The sequence below is a fragment of the Alexandromys fortis genome, unplaced genomic scaffold (assembly GCF_014885135.2).
Source record: "Alexandromys fortis isolate MF-2015 unplaced genomic scaffold, M_Fortis_MF-2015_v1.1 scaffold_93, whole genome shotgun sequence".
NCBI classification, from domain to species: domain Eukaryota; kingdom Metazoa; phylum Chordata; class Mammalia; order Rodentia; family Cricetidae; genus Alexandromys; species Alexandromys fortis.
The window spans coordinates 2,742,152-2,753,167 of NW_026067970.1; positions in this window are offsets into that span (position 1 = coordinate 2,742,152).

An 11,016-nucleotide genomic window follows, 5' to 3' on the forward strand; every position below is an offset into this window, starting at 1 on the left:
CAATTTGGATGACAATCTAGTTTGAACTTTTTATGCTACTTCTGACTCTGAGACCAAATCCTAATTAAACCTACCTTCAGTAAGGGAACATGTTTAGCCTTGACTATATCTGGTCTTCCTGGAAGATGACTGGCTCACTCTCTGTTATGATCTGAAGGTGAAATAGATCCCCACAGATTTGTGTGTTTGAATATATGGTCCCCCAACTTGTGGTGCTATCTTGTAAAGTGTGGAACCTTTTGCTCATGGGATCTAGTTGGCAGATACAGGGCCCTACAGGAGAAGCTACAAGGTATAGCCCAGCCTGGATCCTCATCCCAAGCTCTCTGCTTCCTGACCAACACAATGGAACTAGCTGCCCCATGCATGTCAAGCAACTACAGCTGTCATGCTCCCCCACCGTGATAAACTGTAACCCTCTCGAACTGATACAAAATAAATCAGTTTAAGTTGCTTTTAAAAGCATTTTATCACTGGCTAAGAAAAGTAACCAGTTCACTCACGGTCCTATACTCTGGTCTCCTCTTCTACCTGGAACTCCGGAGACAGAGGAACCCAGAGCCCTGTGTTGTCCTCTGTCACACATCAGTCTTCGTCCCCAAGGCCCACGAAGAACATGCACAGGAAATACCTCCTCATCATGATCTAGAGTTTAGTGAGCAGTCCTCTCCACACGACCTGCTTCCCTTCTGCTCTGGCTCCTGAGTTTGTTCTAACCATGAGCAAATACACAGAAAACATTTCCCCTCCCTTTTAATTCTTTTCATCCAAGTTTGTGCTTTCTACTTGAGAAGCATGATAGCTGATCTTGAAAATTCTATTTTAGTTGGGTTCATCACAGAGTTAGGAAGAGTTATCCTTCAGTAAAAGGTAAGATTCAAAGCTGCTTATGTAATTTAAATTTTAGTCCTCCTATCCTCACGGTGGTCCTGATCATCATTTCCTGAAATTCTACCAGTTGAGACTAAGGGTTTAGATGATAAACCTTGGTCTGTGAAGCTATGCCTTGTGGTACTTCCAACAAGTATGCTGTAAGCCAGGCATGGTAGACCCAAACGTATTATCCACCTACTTAAAGAAACCGGGACAGAAGAATGGCAAGTGTATGTCCTACAATGGTTATGAAGTTTACCATCAGCCCTGGCACTTAGCAATCCTGTCTAATGTGGGTTACAAAGTAATACCAGCCTGGGCACTTAGTGATACTGTCTAACTTGGGCTACAAAGCTTAACACCAGCCTGGGCATTTAGCAACACTGTCAAAAATAAAAAGCAAAAAGAAGTTTGGGGATATAGCTCAAGGGTTGAATGCTTGCCTAATAAGTGTGAGCTCTTAGGTTCAATCCCAAGCATAAAAAAAAAAAAGTAGCTTTGGGTGAAAGATAACTTAGGATGAGGCAAATATTTTGTAGTTTAAATGAAATGATTCTTCCAAAGAATGGCTCCAATATTCCCAGGGTGAAGCAAGCAAAGAGTCTGTGGACATATGTTGTGTAGTGTGCACTGCTTTCTCTTTAATAATTCAGATCCCCATAATCTGAATTATTATCTTGGTGAAAAGATACCAAAGAAAACCTTGTTAATTAATTAAGTTTATGATCAGGTTTCAGGCATTCAGACCAGTCTGAACAGTTTGCTGAATATTCTCCAGCCTTTACTCAGATGAGTTATTTTTGTTATGGGGATTTTATTTTTGTTTCTTATTGTGGCAAGTAAAAACATGAATTTCAGTCGAGCAAGATTTTCTAGTACACTTCTAGAGATCTCTTTTTAGCTAAGTTAGTAGAAGCTGCAATGTGAAGACATAAAACAGGTCTGAGTTTCTTGCCCTATGTCAATATAAAACAGAGCGCCGTGACCAGGGCCCTTCCTGTTATTACAGTGTCCTTATCCTCGGCAGGCATTTTTAAAATACCAAGCTGTCTACAGCAACAGTAATTTAGTGGGTTCGTGTTAATATATTCATGAAGGGTCTTGATGGATTTGATAACCATAAGCAGCTGTTAACATTAAATTGCCATTTAATTTTTTTCAGTGACTTTCAAAGTTGTCAATATTAAACAGTAGGGCCTTACAAATTACTACTCTAAGGCCAATAAGAATAAAATCAAATATTATTTTAAAATCTCAACCAAGTTTTCTTTTTCTCTACAGTATACCACTAGAGAGAAAACAAACACATGGAGGTATGTTTATCTTGGCTGTTAGGCCCCCCATTATGTATTTGCTCATAATTTGCTTTGGATGTCACTATACTCAGAAACTCAGATTTTCCTCTCGCACCCATTTAACTCTGTTTATGTTTAGGATAAAGTCATTATAAAACCCAGGCCTATCTTGAATTTGCCGATGCTGGTATTTTAGGCATGTATTCCCACACCTGGCCATCTCCATTTAATTTTTGCACTCCACCCTCTGCCCCGTCTCCCTTCCATCACATCTGTGCCATTCCCTCTTAGGACACGAGTTTCATTCTCAGCAACATGATTGCAAGACACTCTTACATAAGTAATTTGAATCTCTATTCTTTCTTTGTTGGATGGCTGCTTTAATGTTCCAGTTGTCCGGATTTGAGTCGGTACTGGTGACACCTAGCCAGCATCCACAGTGTGAGGATGGGCCGGGCATTCAGTGGTATCCCAAAGAACTGGGAGTTGTGCAGTTCTTGCTGGCATGCTTCACCGCCCCTCACTCCATTTGTTCAGCAATCTAAAGGTATATTGAAAACCAAGGTTCTCCGCCTTGGCCCGACCGCGAGGCTTCCTCACTCAGATGTCATAAGGACAGGAACGTCCAAGCCTGATTTCTCTTCTGTCAGTTCATTTTACGTATATAAGCATTTAATTTTACCTTTTACACAGATATCTTAATTTTTGCAGAGAAATTAAAAAAAGAGTTTTAGGCAGTGTTGGCAAAGGCATTGTTTTTAACTTTTACTTTCTGGAACATGAAAAGGGACTTTTTGCATCATTCCCAAATAACATGCTTTCTCTCACTGTACTTAACTGCTACACATTAGATAAACATATTCCTCATTTCCAGAACTTCAAATAAACTATAACTTTGTGTTCACAGGAAAAATAATCCATAGACATATGGAACATTTTCAAGGAATTATTTTTCAAAAATTAGAAAAGCATGCAGCTTTTCATGAAAGGAAACTCAGCATATATTTAAGATAATTATCTGAACAGATGACAGAAAATGTCTTCTGCTCTTTTGGACTGCGTGTGTGTACATGTATGCATGCTTGATTTTTGAATATCGTTTTTATTTTCACACCTGAAGATAAATGAAAATTATTTTCATGATTTAGTTCCAATCACAGAAAGCTTCAGTCGTTTGAGCATGTCACTCTGAAATGTGGCATGTCACAATGGCAGTATAGCTCAGAGAGTGCTTGCCTAGCATGAGGAGCCCTGGATCCAAGCTCCAGGACCCTTCCCCTGTTAAAAAACAAAAACAGAATCATAAATAAAAGGTGGGCATGAAATAATTGACAGAACACGTTCTATCTTCCTAGCATTTCTTAATTTTAAGAAGAAAGTACTAATGTAAGCTACACTAACTTTCCACACAATTTACTGGGAAGTCTTCAAAGTCTCACATCTTGGGCCTGTGATGGAAGGCAGAGTTAGTGTAACTTACGGTGGAGTCTGCAGTCGGGCGCGGGTGCACAGACTGTTGGCATTGCGTGAGAAAGTGAGCACGAAAGCAGTGCATTTAGAAATATTGACAGTATTTGATGCTGCCTTGGTATCTGATACTGTGTTTTATAAATGCAGCAATCAGTAGAGTTTAACCAAAAAGAGAAGAAAATGTCTGTCAATGGTAACCTGAGAAACACTATTATAAACTAAAGTCAATAGGTAATTATAAAAATTTCAAGTTTTGCCCTTTTTTTTTCTACTTAATTGTCTTTGTAGTCTCTGGGGCTCACTGGGTATTTAACCCAGGGCCTCATACATGCTAGGTAAGCTGTATATCCCTAGCCCCCTTTTTAGCTTTTATTTTGAGACAGTCACATTCAATTGTCCCAGTTGACCTTGAACTCACTCTGCAACCTTGAACTCACTCTACAGGCAAACCTTGAACTTGTGATCCCCCTACTTCAGGTGGAGGCTATAGATGGCTCCTGATGGCTCCAAGCCAGTGCTGAAATGAAATGCAGACTAGAGCTAGGAAGATTATCTATCCAGGTGGACCAAGTGCACAGCTAAAGCTCCGAATAAAACAGAGGCAAGCAGAGGGCTGGTGCTGTGGCTTAGGAGCAGAGTGCTTCCCTAGCAGGCTGAGCCCAGTAATGGGAACCTGGAGGAAAGGGCAGAGCCAGACATGGGACAGCAGAGACTTAGAGACTCTAATATGCTAGGATGATAGCTTTGAGATAGAAAGAAGAAACCCAAAACCAAGGACTCGAGGTGGCCCTTGAAGTTGGAACTAATAAAGGAAAGAACTCTTCACTGGAACTTTTAGACAGAACGCAGGCTCTGAGGTTCAGCTTTGGCCTAGCTCACTGTGGACATTCGTTTCTAGAAAAGAAATCTGTTTTTTGTTTGTTTGCTTGTATGTTTGTTTAAACTACTAGGCTCCTGGTAATTTGGGTTGTTTTGGTTTGGTTTGGGGAATTGTTTTGTTTTTGCGTTTTCAAGACAGGGATTTTTTTGTATAGGCCTAGCTATCCTGGAACTAGCTCTGTAGAGCAGGTGGCCCTCCCAAGTGTTGGGATTAACGATGTACGCGCCACAGCCTAGCTCGTGGTATTTTGTTATAGCAGCAATAGGAAACTCATATACACATCTGCAAAAACCTATAAACTGAACAATATATCTAAATCATTGATAAGCCAGCATGTGTAATCATAATACTGACTAATGACACCTTAGCCCAGGCCTATAATCCCAGCCACTAAGGAGGCTGAGTCAGGAGATCAAACTATAAGGCCAGGCTCTGTTAGTGAAACCCTGCCTCAAAAAGTAAAGAGGGAGCCAGGGATGCAGGTCAGTGGTAGAGCGCTTGCCGAGCATGTGCAAAGGACCAGATTTCAATAACCCTATAACTAGCGCAGGAGTGTGCTCTCACATGGGCACACACACATACATGCGCATGCACACACACACCATCTTAGTTAGCAGGACTATAGAAAATATACTCATGTTTGTAACTCTTGATTATTTACTCATATGTGTAATCATTGAAAAATTTTGAGCATCAAACAGATATTTTATCAGCATCGTCAATAAACTTTTGGCTTCACTAATACTATTCGACAACCTCAAAATTATTAAGACACTTCGGCTGTCTCGTCTTGATGAATTTCCCCAGTAATTTCTAAAGTTCTTCCTAATTGCCAAAGTAGGTCCATTCTCTCCTTATTTGTACTTAAAAATAAGTACAAATTCTAGATGAAATTCAGAAATATCCCAAGCCACAAAAGAAAAAAATGTCAGCTGAATTGTACAATGCTTGTGTGGGCAGCCTCTAAGAAGCATGCTGTGGCATTATTAATAAATGCTTACTAGCAACCTGAGTTCCCATCTTTGAAAAGCCTTAGCTGTTTGTGGAGTTCATTCTCTGTCTCTGCCAGAGAGCTTTGAGTTTTCGTTGCATATTCTTTTCAGTGGTTGACTTTCAGTAGTAAGAAGCTCTGGATACCATACGATGTCATGCTGGTGCCCCGAAAAGAAGGCCACTAGAGTTGGTTGTGCATCAGGAAAATGGAGGCTGTAGTTTAATCACAGTGGTCCTGTGCCTCATCACACATATGCAAGCCCCTGCTTTGTTTCTGTCCCTGCAGCTTCATCTTTAGAGACTCAGCACTGGAATTCTCCAGTGCTGCCTTTTTCCATTGTTTTGAGAATGAACTGCCTTTATATAATCGCTTTAAGCAACAACAAATCAGGAAACCATCACAAAATTCAGATGAAGCAGCCATTCTCGCTGCCTGGGTTAAATTGGTATTTGAAGATGTGTAATTGAAAGTCTGCTCCTAAAATACATCTTGTGATGAGCTGGAGTCAGAAGCCCGTCTTTTCTCTCCCATTACTTTAAAGTCTTTTCTTATGGGGGGGGGGGGGGGAAACAAGTTCAATTTCTTTTTACTGAAGCACATAACCACACAACGTTCAATATGCAGAGCTGGGCGTAAGTGGTACAGTGCTTGCCTGGCATTCATGAGGCCCTGGGTTCAATCCTAACATGGCACGCATAAATCAATAAATAGATGGATAAATAAATAAATCACAATAACTATGAAGCATTAGATGTTTCTCTACAATACCCCTCTCTTTTATTAGAATAGTATTATTCACTCCCTTGGCAATGGATTCCATCTAACCAGCTAAACACAAACTTCTAATATAAGAAATCTTGATAATCTCTGTATGCAAACACAAGTTGTTTCAATAAAGGCTGTTAGGAATAACTCTTTTGGTATAACTATTCAACAATGTTCTCATTAAGTTTTATATACACAATTTGAAAACTACAAATAAAGGAGATAAAATTCTGAAAAATATGCTAATATCTAACAATAAAATATGTCAATATTTAAACTTACCCTGATTATAAGGATTTTTTTATTTTATGAAAATACTATGGCATATTTTGATACGTTGAGGTATTCTCTAGAAATGATGAAGCTGGCATGGAGGAGAATGGGTTTGGCTTCAACCTGATTGATTATGGAGTTTGTGGTCTCACCCACGGGGTCAGCTACAAAAGTACCAAGAAGAGAATCATCCAGACAAGACCTGACAAGATGCACTGACTAAAGAGAGAGGGGTGATTGTTAGCTGGGACCCTTTAGGAAAAACAAGGTTGCTTGGGAACAAATAGGAATAATCCTGTTGCGAAGACAAGAGCTAGACTAGTCTACCATAAAGATCTCCTGAGCTAAAAGTACTAGATCCACAAAGGTAGAGAAGTTGCCCTTGGGTGGGAAAGACAAAGGCTTGGAACACAGAAAAGGGAGCCAGATGAGGCTAGACAGGACAGGTGGAGAAATGTTTGCTGTTAAAAAATGGAAGGACTTGGAAGGCTTCTGATTTTTTTTCTGAGAAGGCTGAGATCATCTACTGAATATGTGGAGAGGGAATAGAAATTTACTTTCTTTAATGGTTAACAAAGATTAACTAGTCTGGTAATACTTTCCTCTTCCACTAGCTTTTGGCTAGTGCTTAATGGCATCAAGTAGGCAAGTGTGCTGTTTTGATATTGTGCACAGCAAAATGGCTTTTCACAGGCTCTAGGGAACACACCAGGTGCTGATTTGCATCTACTATAATTTACATATTGATATTTTTATTAACGAATGACAGAAAGTTCAACTGGGATAGGAATTTAGACCTCACTTTGCATTTTCACTGCAGGATCTATTTCCTAAATTTTATTTTTATGTATTAATGTGTATATGCCTGTGTGTGATATGTTATGAATTTGGACTATGCATGTGCATGCCACAAGACACGTGTGGATATCAGAAGACAACATTTAGGTTCTTTCCTCTTGCCATGAGTTCTGGGATTGAATGCAGGTTGTCGGGGTTACATGGCAAGCACTCTTTTGAGGAATCATCTTGCCTGCCTTATTACTTATGTCTGTTTTTGTTTCTTTTGCTCTGTGTGTATTAAAAAACAGCATTTCTGTGCATGGGACTAGAGGTACCGGAAGAGTCAGATTGCCCAGAGCTGGGTTACAGGTGATTGTGAGCTGCCCAGCATGTGTTCCGGAGTTCTCTACAGTAGCAGGATGTTGTCTAGAAACAGTCTCTTAACTGCAGTCCTCACATCTGTGGATTTTTAAGTCACTGTAGTCGTTAGGGTTAGTGCCTGTAAATGACCAAAAGCCCCAAATAGTGACTTAAACAGGGTAAATCATTTTTTTTAAAAGATTGTTGACCAAAACAGGGTTTCGTCAAGTACTTAGGATGGTCTTATGCTTTCAATCTTTCTGCCTCAGTTTTCTGGGTGCTGGGATACAGAAGTATCCCACCACGCCCAGCTTCTTGCTCATGTTTTAGAGTCTTAAGCATGCCATTCCAACTGGTATGGGCATTCCTGTGCAGTCTCTGGCTCTCTGGTTCTTTCATAACGCCAGCTTCCAATTTTGCTGTCCAAAGTCATCCACATTCTGAGGAGGAGGATAGAAGAATGCCAAGGAAGAGGGACCACAAGCATTCTCCAGAAACGGGAACCTAGTGACAGGCTCTGGAGCTTCCACAGGCAGCTCTGCTTCCATTTCACAAGGCAGTCTGGGATACATGGCCACGCTAACTCAAGAGAGCCTGCAAAGTGTTTTTTCAGGGTGGTCCTATGTTCAGCTAAAATTTCTATCCCAGTGGAGGGGGAGGAGCCAATAGTAGAGGACGGCTAGCCGTCTGCCACAGCCACAGAGTGGGTTTCTTCTCGCAGAGCAGCAGCAGACTATAAACAGAGCTCACGCCATCGCTCAGCCTCAACATCCTAGAGAACATGTGTAAACAGAAACCTGATGGACTATCTCTGCCACCATTTGCTACCTGCTAGCCTTTTCGCTCATCCCTCCTGACGGAATGTCTTTGTGTCTTCCGGAGTCTATTCCTTTGTTTCTGTGTTTGCATTTGATTTTTAGAAAAATTTAAAAAAATTAAAAAGAAAACTTTCTTCACAAGGCCCACTGTAGCGTTTTCTGAACTTGGAACGCTAACAATCTGTTCAAGTTCCGGATAAAAGGAAAATAAATTTACACCTAATTTTTCATGTATGCAAAGAGGCTCAGAAATGGACTTAGAGGACTCAAGAAGCCAAATACTAACTGTAGGAGAGGAAAAGCAGTATTTCCCTCCCCAATGTTAGACCTAAAGGGTACGGCTTCTGTAAGAAAAGACAGGCTAGCAAGAGTAAACACACATCTATTTAATATCAATTTTATGTTACACAGATGTCTTCAGAAATTTGGAAATCTTCGTGTTTTTCCAGACGGCCATGCAGAGCGTGGCTGTAAAACTCAAGGTATAATATACTTATAAACTTGAGGCCCGGGGCTTAGCATAACCCGTTTGTTCATATCTTTCTCTACATCTTCATACATTCCATGCAGACACAGGAAAGATATTCCTGGAATGAGCATCTCAAAACCGACCTTTAAAAAATTATTCATTGATATGTGCGTAGGTGTTTTTGCCTGCCTGTATGGTCTATGCCCCACACGAGTGCATTATGTCCACGGAGGCCAAAAAGATGGCACTGGATCCCCCTGGAACTTGCGTTCCATACAGTTGTGAGCCACCACGTGGGTGCTGGGGAATGAACCTAGTCCTCTGGAAGAGCAGCCAGTGCTCTCCACCTCTCCAGCCCAAGACAGACATCAGAGGGCCCTCAGAGAACTCCTTCATGCCCTGCTTTAGGGGAGAAAGGCAAGCAAGACAGCCCGAAGACCTTAATTGTTTCCTCAAATGCCAGAGGGCCATCCTTCGATGCAGCATTCCTGAGCCCTGCCGCTGTTCCTGCAGTATCTCAGAAGACCTGAGGTGCGGGACCCACTCTGTTAGCTAAGACAGAATACTATATATCAACTGAATTCCCAAAGAAAGTGTATTCGCCTATGGTCTGGAGAGATGGCGCTGCCATTAGCTGCAAAGACTGCTCTTGCAGAGGGCCAGAGTTGGGTTCCCAGCCCCCGCATTAGGTTTTTCACACCTGGCTGTAACCCAGATACAAGAGGATCTGATGCTTCTGGCCGTCAAGGGCACATGTACATGGTTAAAAATAAAACAAATCTCTCTCTTTTTAAAATATGATTTTAACTATGCTTGAAATAAGCTATCGCACTCTCTTTATTAATTTTTAAATTTTTATTTATTTTTTGAGAATTTTACACAGTATATTTTATCATAATTTTCCTGTTGCCCATCTTCTCTCAGATCTCCTTTCAACTTCATGTTCTTTCTCTCTCTGAAAAAACAAAAAAAGAAGGAAACTAAAAAACAAGGAGTCTGGTTTGTATTAGTGAAGTACTCCTGAGTGTGGGGCCTGCCCAGGAGTGTGGTTGGTGTCAGCGTCATTCCACGGAAGAGCACTGCTTTGCCTCTCACCCAGCAGCTACTAATTTCTAAATGGTTTCTTGACCGGAGAGGGGACTTTGCTCCCACTTCCCCTCTCCCCGCGGAGGTGTTTGGTCTAGCTTTAACTTCTGCATGCTATCCCGGCCTATGACTTCGTGAGTGCATTAGTCCTGGTAAGTCTACAAAATACTGTTTCCTTAAAGTCATCTACCATTCCTGGCTCTTGCAGTCTTCATGCCCCACTTCCCTGAGTCTTGAGTGTGATAAAGACATCCATTCGGAGCTGAGCACTCCAAAGCCCCTCTCTCACTTTGCACATGGCCCAGCTGCGGTCTCTTGGCCTTATTGTACAAAATAATTGGGTGAAATACTATTTGTTTGTTAGATTTATTTATTTTATTAATGAGTATTTTTAATTTATTTTTAAAAATTAGTCAAACACTGGTGGCACACATCTGTAATGTCAGCAATAGGGAGGCAGAAGCAGAAGGATCTCTGGGAGTCTGAGGCCAGCCTGGTCTACAGAGTGAGTTCCAGGACAGTCGGGGCTACACAAAGAAACCATGTCTGGCAAAATAATTATTTACTTCATGTTTAGCAATGAACATTTTTCTTGCATGTGTATGCCTGGTGCTGGATCCCAGGGAAGTGGCTGCACTACCATGTAGGTGCTGAGAATCGAGCCCAGATCCTCTGTAAGAGCAATGAGTACTCTAAACTACTGAGCCATTGCTCCAGCTCCCAAGAGAGTGTTTAAAAAATGTTAAAATAGAAATTCTAAAATGTTTGTATGTCCATTTATTTATACACCATGGTGTGCTTGAGGGGAGGTGGTGCTTTTCTTCTACCCAGTGGATTCTGGGAATTGACACGCATCTTTTGCTATTAAACCACCTTGCTGGTCCCAGAATTTTTTTTTTTTTTTTTTTTGTTTTTTTGTTTTTTTAGGTTTTTTTTTTTTTTTTTTTTTTTTT